Source organism: Lepus europaeus, chromosome X, assembly GCF_033115175.1.
Source record: "Lepus europaeus isolate LE1 chromosome X, mLepTim1.pri, whole genome shotgun sequence".
NCBI classification, from domain to species: Eukaryota; Metazoa; Chordata; class Mammalia; order Lagomorpha; family Leporidae; genus Lepus; species Lepus europaeus.
In genome coordinates this window covers 37,327,491-37,342,682 of record NC_084850.1, presented here as the reverse complement: position 1 = coordinate 37,342,682, position 15,192 = coordinate 37,327,491, and positions in this window count along the sequence as shown.

Below are 15,192 nucleotides of genomic sequence, written 5' to 3'. Positions count from 1 at the left end.
TATATAATAGAACAGGAGAAAAGGGTCAGGCTTTGTATTCATGAGAGCCCTTCTGTGTAAATGGGGGCTATTAATGTTTACTACTTGTACTGCAGCAAGCTGAAGAACCAAAAAACAAAAAGTGAGCTCATATACCAAAAGGAGAGAATTCTGTTTGCACACTATAAAACATTCAGTGTTGTACCACTAAACATCTCTATACTTTCTAGAAAACTAAAAGTCACATATCACCATCCTAACAGACTGAAGGAGGGAGGAATCGAGACCAGGCTAAATGTAATCATTATGCAAAAGCTTCATAGAACAGGATAATGAATGCTTAGGATGATCTAGAGACAGAATCCCTGGTGAGAACAAGGCAATGCTAAGTGCATATTGAACAAATGATAGGTTCAGAATATTGATCTAATATCATCTTAAAATATACCTCTGTGACACTGAGATTCTAAATATGAAATATTGCTAGCATGTATCACAGAGACTAAGAGGCATCTTTGGAATCACATTTCAATTGCAAACCCAGAGGCCCAGTATTTCAACAATGAAGAACTTGGTTTACTTTTCTGGATAATCTACTCCTTTTATTTTTCAGAAAATTATTAATATCTGTGGAAAAAATATTGAAGATTAGCCAATATTGAAAAGTCACCAAATATGCCAAGAGGTCAGTTAATTTTTTATTGTCCTTTATCTAATCTAAGCCTAGGTTTTCCTTTTGTTCTAATTTCTTAGAAATTGAACTAATAAATTGTACAATATGCACTATTTCTCTTAAGTGACCATGCCTCAGTTGACCTTATATGATGGAACTGACGCTATAGGTTAATCCTCTGCCTGCAGTGCCAGCATCCCATATGGGCACCAGTTCTAGTCCTGGCTGCCCCTCTTCCAATCCAGCTCTCTACTATGGCCTGGGAAAGCAGTAGAAGATGGCCCAAGTCCTTGGGCCCCTGCACCCGCATGGGAGATGGGGAAGAAGCTCCTGGCTTCGGATCTGCGCAGCTCCAGCCGTTCTGGCCATTTGGGGATTGAACCAATGGAAGGAAGACTTTTTTCTCTGTCTCTCCCTCTCACTTTCTGTAATTCTACCTTTCAAATAAATAAAATCTTTAAAAAGAAGATGACTATAGTGAAAGTATTCAGCTTGCATTTTATTTTGACCTTGCTTTAATGTTTGTATCCAAACACAATATGTCAACTTTTTAATATTTTATTTTTACTTATTAATAGAAATGAAATTGGAAGTTAAAGTAGTGCATTAGTGAAGCCCATTCATCCCAGTGAGAACCCCAATGTCTAAGACTTCTGGTTATGTTATTAACTAGCACATAGTTTTGAAACAGTCCCCTTTCATTCTCAGTTTCTTTAATTTTTAACTTTTTTTTAAGATTTCTTTTTTAGAAATGCAGTGTTACATAGAGGTTTGGGGGGGGTGTCTTCCAATCTATTGGTTCACTCCTGAAATAGCTGCAACAACTGTAGCTGGGCTGATCTGAAGCCAGGAGCCTGGAGCTTCTTCGGGATCTCCCATGCAGGTGCAGGGGCCCAAGGCCATCTTCCATTGCTTTCCCAGGCCATTAGCAGAGGGCTGGATTAGAAATGGAGCAGTGGGGACTCTACTTTTAAAAAGTATTTCATGAGGATTGCACTGTGGTATAGCAGGTAAAGCTGACGCCTGCAATGCTGGCCTCTGATATGAGCGCCTGTTTGAGTCCCAGCTGCTCCACTTCACATTGAGCTCTGATACAGCTTGGGAAAGCAGAAGATGGTCTAAGTCCTTGCGCCCCTGCACCTGTGTGGGAGAACCGGAAGAAGCTCCTGGCTTCGGATCAGCATAGCTCCTGCCATTGTGGCCATCTTGGGAGTGAATTAGTTGATGGAAGACTTTTTCTCTCTTTCTCTTTCCCTTTGTCTTTCTCTTTCTCTGCTTCTCTGTAACTCTGCCTTTCAAATAAATAAATTTAAAAAACAAAGTATTTCACAGTTTTAGATAAATTAGAAGATCAGGGCTCAGTTCTCCTGGCATTGTTTAACAGGGGATGGAAACATCTTGTATGCAAATGCAGAAGGATCTCACTTGATTAACATTTTCTCCATAAAAGCCAAGAAAGAGCTATGTGGCCTTATTTCATCTCTTCCCTACCCAGAGGTGGCCTCAGTCTGAGAGTGGGCCACCAGACCCTTAAACATTTTTAAAGTTTGTTTGCAATGCCTAACATTTTGATTGAACTAGGTTCTCTGAAGTCAAGAGCTCTGCTTGCCAGGTCTGAGAATGCCTTTGCTGTTATGGGGTCAATGCCTAACATGTAAGGATCGTTTTTGCCCTGGTGGTGAAAGATTTCTTCAAGAAAGCATTTAGGGTTTTCTTTGCGCTTGGAATGAAACTGTGTGTACATAGGCACCCTATTCTTTTCAATATGTCACTTGTCTGAACTTGGGAGATCTACAAAGTATATGCCAATATATGAAATATAAATGTAAATGTGAGTCTCTTACCAGAAGACACCATCTTTCTGGATGTGGTATTTGAAGTTTGCAGATCCTCATTTGTTAAAGTTGTATCAATGCTTCCTTTAAGCAATTAATCAATTACTTAAAATGGTTTGTTTCTTGTGAACTGCAGCTAGAGGAAAATGCATTAAGGAAATGCTAAATGTAACATACTAAATGTAACCTTTTCTTTAATACATCTTAACATAGCTTCTTAAAAACAAGGTGAATAGTTTATTTGGTACAGGAAAACTAATTTATAATGAGCAGAAAGACAAAATGAGTTTAACAAATTCTTTGGATCGCATATTGTAGGCTAAAAGTATGGCAGTAGTAGTTAAGTCCCTTCAGGCTAGAAGGATATTTATTGCATTTGATGTGATTACTTCATATATACTTGAACATTTTTTATTTCAGCATTACATGTAGTCAATGATTAAGGTAATTCATTTCAATCTAAGAGCAAATGTAGTAACAAAAAGATTATTTCTGAGAGCGCTTTTAGCAGTAGTAGTCAAGATAAGGAGATATATTTCCTAGAGTGTCTTTGGGAGTCATTGAGTACTATGACAGGGATGTCATAAAGATGACTGATAGGGGGATGGGGAGGGAATGATCTCTCTCAGAAAAAAACAAGTAGTCATTTTGCAAATTGTTTTGCTATATGAAGGTAACATTTTGATACTTTATCAGTATCTATTTTTAAGTAACTATTTAATCTTTAAAATTATGAATATTCTAGGAACTATTTCATTAGATTTTTCACTGTTAATCTTTTTATTTTTTTAAGATTTATTTATTTGAGCCGGCGCTGCGGCTCAGTAGGCTAATCCTCCGCCTTGCGGCGCCGGCACACCGGGTTCTAGTCCCGGTCGGGGCACCGATCCTGTCCCGGTTGCCCCTCTTCCAGGCCAGCTCTCTGCTGTGGCCAGGGAGTGCAGTGGAGGATGGCCCAAGTCCTTGGGCCCTGCACCCCATGGGAGACCAGGAGAAGCACCTGGCTCTTGCCATCGGAACAGCGTGGTGCGCCGGCCGCAGCGCGCCTACCGTGGCGGCCATTGGAGGGTGAACCAACGGCAAAAGGAAGACCTTTCTCTCTGTCTCCCTCTACTGTCCACTCTGCCTGTCAAAAATAAAAAAAAAATAAGATTTATTTATTTGAAAGAATTACACAGAGATGGAGAGGGAGAGAGCGGTCTTCCATCCGCTGATTCACTCCCCAGTTGATTGCAGTGGCCGGAGCTGTGTTGATTGGAAGCCAGGAGCCAGGAGCTTCCTCCAGGTCTTCCCATGTGGGTGCAGGGGCCCAAGGACTTGGGCCATCTTCTATTGCTTTCCGAGGTATAGCAGAGAGCTGGATTGGAAGTAGAGCAGCCAATGTGGGATGCTGGCACTGCAGGGAGTGGCTTTACCCACTTAAAATGAACATCGCTAATTCCTTTTGCTTTGTTTCTTGAATAAGGTAAAAATGAACTGCATCGTAGGAAATATTGTTTTAACCACTGCTCAACACACTGTTTTAACCACTGCTTATTAAATATTAGTACTTCACCATTCATTATAACTCTAATGTTATTATTTCTTAGACTACAAGGTAGCTTAATTTATTGAGAGGAATTTAACAATGGCATAACTAAAGTGTAGCAAGGTAGGAGTGTTTACTAATTAGTGCAGATTCCTGACCATTCCATTTGTATAGCTTCCATTGAAATTGACAGGAATCTTCAAATAATTCCATCTTGTCCTGTAGCTTTCAGTTCCTAAAAGCATTGAAGACTTTAATCACTGTGCAAATACTGTGCATTTATAGAAAGTAGAATTTGTGCATTCCAAAATAATGCTATATGGACTTTGCTTGAGGACTTAGCCATTTTATTTAACCAGATTGAAAGCTACAGGCTTGGGGCTGGCATTGTGGTGCAGTGGGCTAAGCCGCCACCTGTGATGCTGACATCTTACATGAGTGCTGGTTTGGTTTCCACTGCACCCTTTCCCATCCAGCTCCCTGCTAATGCATCTGGGGCAGCTGTCGAAGATGGCCCAACTCCTTGGCCCCCTCCCACCCACGTGGAAGATCTTATAGGAGTTCTAGGTTCCTGGCTTCAGCCTTGCCCAGCCCTGGCCATTTGGGGAGTTAACCAGCAAATGGATGATCTTTTTCTCTGTCCCTCCCCCTCTCTGTGACTCTGCCTTTCAAATAAATATTCAATAAACCATAAGCAAGAGAGAAATTACATTCTCATTTAGAACAGATCTACATTGGCAAAGCCCTGTAGGAGACTGATTTTTTTCTTTTTACGATAGGTGATGAAAATTTAGCCATTTTAATTAAAAACTGCAGAATTTGTCAGTGGCACTTATCTTTGCAAAGTATATTTAAGCCCTTTAAATGCTTTTTTTCCCTTAAATCTCTAAATGAACAATGTGCTCCCTACTATTCTGTCAGAAATTATCAAGTAGCTAAAGAACCTTTGGTAGAAAGGAAATGTAATTCTGCCACTTGGGTTGAGTTAAGAGCATATTACAAGGAGTCAGTAAACATAGTTTTAGAGGTGCTATTCACTCACTGTGTGACTTAAGGAAATCTGTCACTGGTTCTAAGCATTCTTACAGTCCTTTGTATATCTGTGGTATTGGTTGTAATGTCTCCTTTTTTATCTCTAATTTTATTTATTGGATTTTTTGTTAGTCTGGTTAAAAGCTGGTCTATTTTTAAAATTAGCTTTTTTCTTTTGATCTTTTGTAATCTTTTTAGTTTCATTTATTTCTCCTCTGATTTTTATTTCTCACCTCTTGCTAATTTTTGGTTTGGTGTGTTCTTGTTTTTCTAAGTACTTAAGATGCATCACCAAATTAAGGTCTAGTTCTTATGTAGACATTTATTGCTATACACTTTTCTCTTAATATTGCTTGCTTGCTGTATTCCAAAGGTTTTGAAATGTTGTGTTTTCACTTCAGTTTGTTTCAAGAAATTTTTTGATTTTTTGTTTTCAGTAATCTCATTTCTAGAATGACTAGGTTGGACAAGCTAATTACACTGAAGTTCCTTGCTGTTTATCATTGTAAACATGGCCCGATACTCTACCACAGTTGATAGCTTTTAAGTAAAAATGACAATTAATATATTTTAAGTCAAATTTTTACCTTTTGATTATCAAATAAAACACAGATAAAAACCTACAAATATTAAACTATCACCCCAGTTTACAAATAACTTTGCCAACCATCCCATAAGCCCAGTACTCCCCAGAGTAAACACTATCTTCCTTTTTAAAGTAATCTGTCATTTTTTAGAATTTCTTCAATTATTTATTATACTTCATAGATCAGCTTTGTTCAGTTATAATTTATCTCCTATAAAGTGCAGTTATCATGAGTGTACTGTTATGGTTTTAACATGTATGCACTCATGTAGTGAGCAGCCAAATCAGTATATAAAATATTCCAATTAACCCCAAATGTTTATTGCCCTGGACAATCAATTCCCATCCCTCCCAGTCTCAATCCCAGGCAACATTCAAATTTTTGAGCTATATTATTGTCCTATTATTTTGGACTTTATATAGCATATGAGTACTTAAAAATGTTCATGCAAAAATGGAATTAAAAGTATGAATTTTGAAATATGCACAATTTCTTACAATAAATGAAAAATAGATGTAAAGAATATAATTATATTTTTGTTAATGTATACCTACTGGCTTAAGATGTTCAAAATGAATAGTCAACATTTGATGCTGATGTTTCTATCTTATATCTTCATAATTTGAATTATTCTTTGTTTTTATTACTACACATTTCTAGAAAATAGTAATTCACTTTAATCAGAATTAAAATATTTGTTTTTTGGATATAATCATGAAGAATTTCATTTGAACAATTTAGAACAAGATAGAGTTGGATAGTTTGAAAACTTACATAGTAAATTTCAGTTGCAACTAAGTTAATATTAAATGTAAGTTGAGCCGGCGCCGTGGCTCACTAGGCTAATCCTCCGCCTTGCGGTGCCGGCACACCGGGTTCTAGTCCCGGTTGGGGTGCCGGATTCTATCCCGGTTGCCCCTCTTCCAGGCCAGCTTTCTGCTGTGGCCAGGGAGTGCAGTGGAGGATGGCCCAAGTGCTTGGGCCCTGCACCCCATGGGAGACCAGGAGAAGCACCTGGCTCCTGCCATCGGATCAGCGCGGTGCGCTGGCCGCAGCGTGCTACCGCGGCGGCCATTGGAGGGTGAACCAACGGCAAAAGGAAGACCTTTCTCTCTGTCTCTCTCTCACTGTCCACTCTGCCTGTCAAAAAAAAAAAAAAAAGTAAGTTGATTTCTACATTTGTTTATTAGAATTTCTTATGATTCATCAATTGAAAAATGAGTGATTCTTCCTAAAAGGAAAATTTTAAAAATTGAAATATACATATTTATTATTCAAAGTTGTTAACTCCAGCGTCATCTTTGGGACTATATAAGGAGGATTAAATGCCATAGTAAAAGTTCAACAGTGAGCTCATTTCATAATTTCGTTAATAAAATAGTCTAGTGACAATACATTGTTTTCACTGTTGATGTCAATTTTCATATTAGTTCTAGATGTTTTTTTGAGATTTATTTACTTGAAAGAGTTACACACAGAGAGGAGGAGAGGCAGAGAGAAAGAAAGAAGGAGGGAAAGGGGGAGAGAGAGAGAGGTCTTTGATCTAGTGGTTCATTCTCCAGTTGGCCAAGACTGTTAGAGTTGCGCCTATCTGGAGTCAGGAGCTTCTTCTGGGTCTCCCATGTGGGTGCAGCGCCCCAAGGACTTGGGCTATCTTCTGATTTCCCAGGCCATAGCAGATTGCTGATTGGGAGTGGAGCAGCCGGGAAATGAACCGGCAGCCATATGGGATACAGGCACTGTAGGCGGTGGCTTTACCCACTATGCCACAGCGCCAACCCCATTTCTCTATTTTAAACCCAAATTTGTTCTTTCTGGGTTTGAAATTTTGTTTAAAGTTGTGAGTCTTTATTTTTTGACCTATGCTGTAATGGATGTGAAGCTTTTGATTTCTCTTTCAGTGTATATAACAGAACATTTTCCTTCTGGCACCTGATAATTTTAAGATTCAAATTTCTTTGTTCAAAATGAGCAAACCATTGACCTCAACCCTTTTCATATCCTAACTCAGTTTTATCTAAACCCCTTCATAGCACCAAGGTTTTTAAAGACAGAAATTTCGTCCATTTTACTATTCCTTTTTAGAGAAAAATAACATTAAAAACTCCTTCTCTCTGAAATATTTTCTCTGTGTTTCAGTAAAGTGGCTCTTTACTCTTTTTTTATGCAAAGGTGTTATTTCAAGGTCTTGACCTCTGAGTTTATAGCTTCTTTTAGAGCTAGTGCATTACTGTTAAATGATGAGTCACCTTAATATTAAGTAATTTGGGAATTTAGTTTAAATATTTATTTGAAAGAGTAAGAGACAGATCTTCCATCCTTAGTTTATTCCCCAAATGGTCTCAGGCTAGGAAAGACTGAGGCCAGGAGCCTGGAACTCTATCCTGGTCTTCTATGAGGGTGGTGGTGTCCATATACTTAGGCAGTCTTCTCCTGTTTTCTCAGGCACATTAGCAGGGAGCTGGATTGGAAGTAGGGTATCCAGGATTCAAACTTATGCTCATGTGGGTTGCTGGAATCACATGTGGTAGCTTAACAATACTGGCCTCTAAACAAATACTAATATATACTTTATAGGCAATATTCTGTAATCAGAATTAGAACTTCTAAAATAAACTTTATGTTCTATAATTCCTAGACTACCATATAATTCCTAGACTAGCATAAAAAGTGAATAACCATACAAATTCAAGGTTTACATTTGTGAATAGATTATTGTCAGATCTGAAAAAAATCAAAGTAGTTGCTAAATAGAATAAGAATGAATCAGTGCTGCTGGCACTATGGCATAGCTGGTGAAGTCGCTGCCTTTGGTGCCTGCATCCCATGTGGGTTGGTTCAAGTCCCAGTTGCTCCACTTCTGATCCGGCTCTCTGTTATGGCCTCAGAAAGCGGTGGAGGATGGCCCAAGTCCTTGGACCCCTGCGCCCCTGTGGGAGACCCGGAGGAAGCTCCTGGCTTCGGATTTGCCCAGCTCTAGCCTTGTATCTATTTGGGGAGTGAATCAATCGGTGGAAGACCTCCCTCTGCCTCTCTCTAACTCTGCCTTTCAAATAAATAAATATATAAATCTCTAAAAAAAAAAAAAATCATTGCATTGGTATACCAGGAGCTTCAATCAGGCAAATATCCCAGAATGCATTCCATTGGAGGAAAAGGAAATATAAAAGTCAATAGAGAGAGAATGCATTCCCACAGATTTCAAGATCACTGTACAGAGCATTCTATGAAAATAAACAGAGTGGATGAAAGGAGAAAGAATAGTAAGATAATAAATACATGAATTCTGTTATTGAACAGGTGAGAGATTGCTGTGTCCTAGGCACTCTTCCAGGCTTAGGAAACAGTTAAATGCCAAAAGACCTACACTATAACAGATATAAAATAACAAGGGATGAAAAAATTAAAGCAGAGGACAAGAATTTGAAATAGGTAGATTTTATGCTTTAGATGCAGTAGCTAAGGATGATCTTGCTTATCAGGAGTCACATGTGCACATATGAACATCCAAGAGGCTCCATTTGGGAAGAATAGCAGGAGATAGTGTCACAGAGAAAAGCAGCTAAATAAATGAGGGGGAGTTGTTTGGAGGTCTGTAGAGCACTGAAAAAGGTAAGTGGGTGTTTTCATGGGTAGAAAAAGTGAGTGTGCTCTGAGTCTAGAAATGGTGATAAGGAAGAACAAATGTAATTGCCCCAAATTCACGTCCCATGGAATGAGTAGTATGGGAGTCAAACCATAATGTTTATTCTCAAAACATTTATTTGTAGTTGACTTGATGAAACAGGTCATTCCATAGCCTGCAGGCAAAGGATATTAAAAACTCGGATTGCAGGTTGAAAACATGTTTCCAGAAACTAGCTGTGACATTTTCCTTGTACAAGATGGATTCATACATGTGGATATTTGATTTATTGCAAAGTTTTTGGGATTATTGATGAAGCAGCTAAGTTCTTACAGGAAAAAAAACAAATCTCTGCTTTTCTTAAGGCATAGTTGCTTCTATCAAACTGATTGGTTAGCTTTACCCTCTGGTGATGAAACTTTCCTGGGGTGTGGATAAAAAGTTTTTTTTTTTTTTTTTTTTTTTTTTGTCTTAGAAATAAATTTAACTGTGACAATTTGGAGAGTTTTCTGGGTGTGTTAACAAAATCTCTCTTCACGAAGCAATTCTTATGTAAACCTGGCTTAGGTGCTCAACCTCAGTCTTGTCTAAGACTTAAAGTTCTACTGTTTATTGATTCTTTTTTCCCCCCATTTGTAAATGTTGTCCTTGTACATACAAGATCATAGCTCTCTATGGCTGAGTCTTTAGTTACTGTTACTCTCAAAATGTTTTATGTCTTTATTTATCTTATTTTAATTTATTCCCCTGTTACTCTTTTGCTTGTCACTCTGAAGTGGGGAATAGGAAATGTAGTGCAGAGAGTAAAATAAACTCATTTTATAACATAATGTGGCATTTATTTTTTCCACTGGTGAGATCTTCAAAGTTCCTTTTTGAACTTCCAAAGGGAATTGTCTGGTGGAGCCCTGCTTTGTAAAGTTTACTTAAGTGCTTAAGGATTCGAATGTGGGGTAAACAAAATTATTGGCCATAATTGCTGTAAAAGTAACTATTTTTCAAGAGATTCTGACCTTCTGTGAAGAGGTACAAAAACTAAACACCATGACATTTTATTTATTCATTTTTAAAGATTTACTTGAAAGTTACGCAGAGAGAGAGGAGAGACAGAGAGGTCTTCCATCCGATGGTTCACTCCCCAATTGGCCGCAAAGGCCGGAGCTGCGCCAATCTGAAGCCAGGAGCCAGAAGCATCTTCCGGGTCTCCCATGTAGGTGCAGGGGCCAAGGACTTGGGCCGTCTTCTACTGCTTTCCCAGGCCATAGCGGAGAGCTGGATTAAAAGAGGAGCCACCGGGACCAGAACCGGTGCCCATATAGGATGCTGGGTCCGCAGGCCAGGGCTTTAACCTGCTGCGCCACAATGCTGGCCCCCACCATGACATTTGATGGGCACATCTAGCTGATTTGGATTGCTCTTCTCAGCAGCCTACAACACACAGAGAGAAGGAAAGTAAGAGCAAATCTGGAACCTAGAAGTAATCTCTAATAACATGACTGGTTTTATACAAAAGAAGAACTATGTTCTAAAGTATCCTTGGAGACAAAATAATAGCATATAGGATTGCATGACTTTGCTTTTCGACTTTGCTTCATGCTAGCCTGTGTTTTGGTACACTGGCCAGAAAAACATACTCCTTTATATCATCATCCAATGCAAGAAGAACCTTTCCATGGCTGGGATGATAGTGGAAATTTTTTGGAGAATGGTGGTGATTTTTGGAGAATGGTGATTTTTTAGAGAATGGTGGTGGTACTTTTTTATTGTAATTTCTTTCTGTGTCCCTAAATTTCATACTTCATTTGTGATTAGGTGATTATTTTTTTAGTGATGTGTTTTGATTTCTTATTTTTTATAAGGCTTGTGTATAAGTTTTACTTTGGCTTACATAAACTTCTTCCTATAGCAAGCTATCTTGAAATGAAAACAAATTAACATTGATTTTAAAAATAGAAAATGAGGGGCCAGCGGTGTGGTTTAGTGGGTAAAGCTGCTGCCTACATTGCTGGAATCCCATATGGGCATTGGTTAGAGTCCCAGCTGCTCCACTTCCAATCCAGCTCCCTGCTATGGCCAGGGAAAGCAATAGAAGAGGGTCTACATTCTTGGGCTCCTGCACCCGTGGGGGAGACCCAGATCAAGCTCCTGGCTTTGGATCGGCCCAGCTCTGGGCATTGTGGCCAGTTGGGGAGTGAACTAGCTGATGGAAGACCTCACTCTAGGCTCTCGCTCTCTCTGGCTCGCTTGCTCTCAGGCTCTCCTTCTCTCCCTGTATAACTTTCAAATAAATCTTTTAAAGAAATTAGAAAATGAGCCAAAAATGATAAGAAATCCTAATAAAGCACTCTTAAGGTTTTGCTCCATTCTTCCTCACATTTTGAATTCTTCATGTTTACATTTGACCTCTTTCCATATTGCCTGTATCTCAACATTTTAAGTGTGGTAATTATATCTTTAGCCTTCAAAGTTAAGATATAAATGACTCATGTATCATGTTTACAATATTAGAACATTCTGATAAACTTTATTTTGAAAGTCAGTACACAGAGAGAAATCCTCTCTCCACTTGTTCACTCTGTAGATGGTCACAACAGCCAGGGCTGGGTCAGGCCAAAGCTAAGATCCTGGAGTTTCTTCCTGGTTTCCCATGTGGGTGGCAGTGGCCCAAGCATTTGGACCATCTTAACGTTTCTTAGGCCATTAGCAGGAAGCAGGATCAGAAGTGGAGCAGATGGCACACCACCCGGCGCCCATATGGGATGCCCGCTTTATAGGCTGTAGTGTTACCAGCTATGCCACAATGCTGGCCCCTGTGTAATTACTCTTACAAGTGAATTGTCTACCTTTTGGCAATTTCCTTACTTTTTAGTGTTTCTTTCTGTTTGAAGAACTTTTTTCCCCCCCTCAAAGGATATACACACTTTTGATTGTTTTCCTTTTAAGCATTTATTTTTAAATTTATTTTGAAAAACAGAGGAAGAGACAGAGAGGGATCTTTCATACACGGGGTCACTCCCCAAATGCCTACAAGGGCCAGGACTGGGCCAGTCAGAAGCCAGGAGCTCCTAGGTTTTCCATGTGGATGCAGGGGATGTTCTCTTCTGCTTTCCAGGTGCATTAGCAAGGAGCTGGGTCAGAAGTGGGGCATCCAGGAATCCACCATTGTCTGTATGGGATGCTGGCATCAGTAGCAGCAGCTTTACCTGCTATACCACAGTGCTGGCCCCCAACGACTCTTTAATAACCCCACTTTCGAGAGTATATCCTAAAGAAGTGAAATTGGCATATGAAGGAGATAACTGCACTCCAATATTTATAGTAGTTCAATGCACAATGTTAAAGATATGGTATTAACCTAGATGCCCATTATGTAAGGGTGCTTATGTAAGGACAATGTGATGTATAAAAGTACTGGACTATTACTCAACCATAAAAAACAAAATCTTGACATTTACAACAAAATGCACTGGAGTGGAGATCATTATGCTAAGTGAAATAAGCCAGATCCAGAAAGGCAAATATCACTTGTTTTCTCTTATTTGTGAAGTTTATATAGAGAATATTAAAATGGAATGGATTTCATATAATTTGGTATATGGTTATAAATATTGCTTCACTGAATCATACCAAGTACATGACAATACACCTTTGTCTCATATTATTATTATCATTAATCCCACATTGTGTGATAATATCCCTGTTTTCAAGAAGTACTATATTAATGTATATATTATCAATATATAACATGCATATGGCAACATGTTAATAATTTTTTTTTTTGACAGGTAGGGTTATAGACAGTGAGAGACAGAGAGAAAGGTCTTCCTTCCATTGGTTCACTCCCCAAATGGCCGCTATGGCTGGTGCTGCGCCGATCCCAAGCCAGGAGCCAGGTGCTTCCTCCTGGTCTCCCATGTGGGTGCAGGCGCCCAAGCACTTGGGCCATCCTCCACTGCCCTCCCAAGCCACATCTGAGAGCTGGACTGGAAGAGGAGCAACTGGGACTAGAACCCAGTGCCCATATGGAATGTTGGCGCCGCAGGCGGAGGATTAACCTGGTGAGCCTCGTCGCTGGCCCCAATTGTAAAGCCCTTCACTCAGCCCAACTTCCAAAGTGACCACTGCAGCTGAGGGTATGGTCAAGTGGGGTCAGCAACATTGCAGGCAGAACTGTAAATTTCTTGTTAGAGGTGCCCCTTGCCTTTACCTGGCCAGCTCTCCTCCCAGGCCAACCAAGTAATGAAAGTCAACAGAGTGCCTTCCCCTAGGAGGGTCACACCTCCCTTAGGATATACCCCATGTGAAGAGATAGACAGGTCTGGGCCTCTGAATTTACAAGGCCTAAAGCCCACCAGATTATTATCAAGCCCCTTCTATCAGGTTCTATTTGCCTCTCAATCAGAAAACTTAATTGTAGCTTAGACAGCACCTTTCTTAGCTCCTCTAATAATGACTCTGTCCTTTGTTCTAGACCCTGTCTAGCACACTTGGGGCTCATTCCTTTGTAATCATAACCTCTACTCTACCTCCAATGGCTCTACTCCCAACCTGTGTGTACTGATGGTCCTCTTCCCCACTTAATGCTGTATAATTGTTCAAACCTGGTAAATGCCACTCTTAGGATCATTGGTTACTATCCTCACTCTGTCTTTTATGACCTTGTCTTAAATATGATCAGAGTCGGCAAACTTGGAAGGCTTCCATAGCCTTGGCAACTCATGACGACAGCCTAGGGTGGTTACTGGCGCCATAAACTAGAGTGTCAATTTGTTGGGTCAACAACAGGAGCCACTGTGCAGTTGCTCCTCATGTGGGATCTCTGTCCTTAATGTGCTGTACATTGTGATTTAATGCTATAACTAGTACTCAAACAGTATGTTTCACTTTGTGTTTCTATGTGGGTGCAAACTGTTGAAATCTTTATACTAAATTGATCTTCTGTATATAAAGAGAATTGAAAATGAATCTTGATGCAAATGGAAAGGGAGAGGGAGTGGGAGAGGGGAGGGTTGCGGGTGGGAGGGAAGTTCTGGGAGGGGGAAGCCATTGTAATCCATAAGCTGTACACTGGAAATTTATATTCATTAAATAAAAGTTAAATATAAAGAAAAAACTTGTTTTAACAGATCTGATTGTGATTGATTCTCTCAGCTTTTATTTGGGAATGTCTTTATTCTGTCTCATATCTGAAGGATAGCTTTGTGGGACATGGTATTCTTGGTTGATAATTGTTTTCCTTTAGTACTGTAGAAATCTCTAACCGTCCTGACTTGTAATTTTCTGTTGAGCAGTCCTTAATCAGAAGAATCGGCAGTCCTTTATGTGTTATTTGCTTCTTTTCTCTTGAAGCTTTGAGAATCCTCTTTAACTTTGAGATTGATTATGGTATATGGTGGGGTGGATTTGGTTGGGTTGAATCTGGTGATCTTTAACATTCCTATACCTGGATAATTCTATGTATTTTTAGTTTTGGGAAGATTTTTTGCCATTATATCTTTGAATATTTTTTCTAATTGTTTGGTGTTCTTAAACCTCTTTGAATTGCAATAACTCAGATATTTGTTCTTTTCATATTTTTCCATCTTTTTTGTAAGCTTTGTTTCTCTTCATTCTTTTTTTCTGCTCCGATTATATATATTCTATTACCTTGTCTTCAAGCTCACCGATTCATTCTTCTAATTGAGCTATTCTTCTCTTGATACCTTCTATTGCTTTTAAAGTATTACTTCATGTACTTTTCAGTTGAAGGATTTCTGTAAGATTTTAATTCCATCTCTCTATCAAATCTGTTAGAGTATTTTTTCTCTGTGTTCTCTTTGGTTCCACTGAGTTTCCTTAAAATAGCTATTTTGAAATCTTCCTTTGAGTAGTTGGAAATTTCATTTCATAGACGGTTGGCTTCTGGCACATTGTTTTGTTCTTCAGGCAAGGTC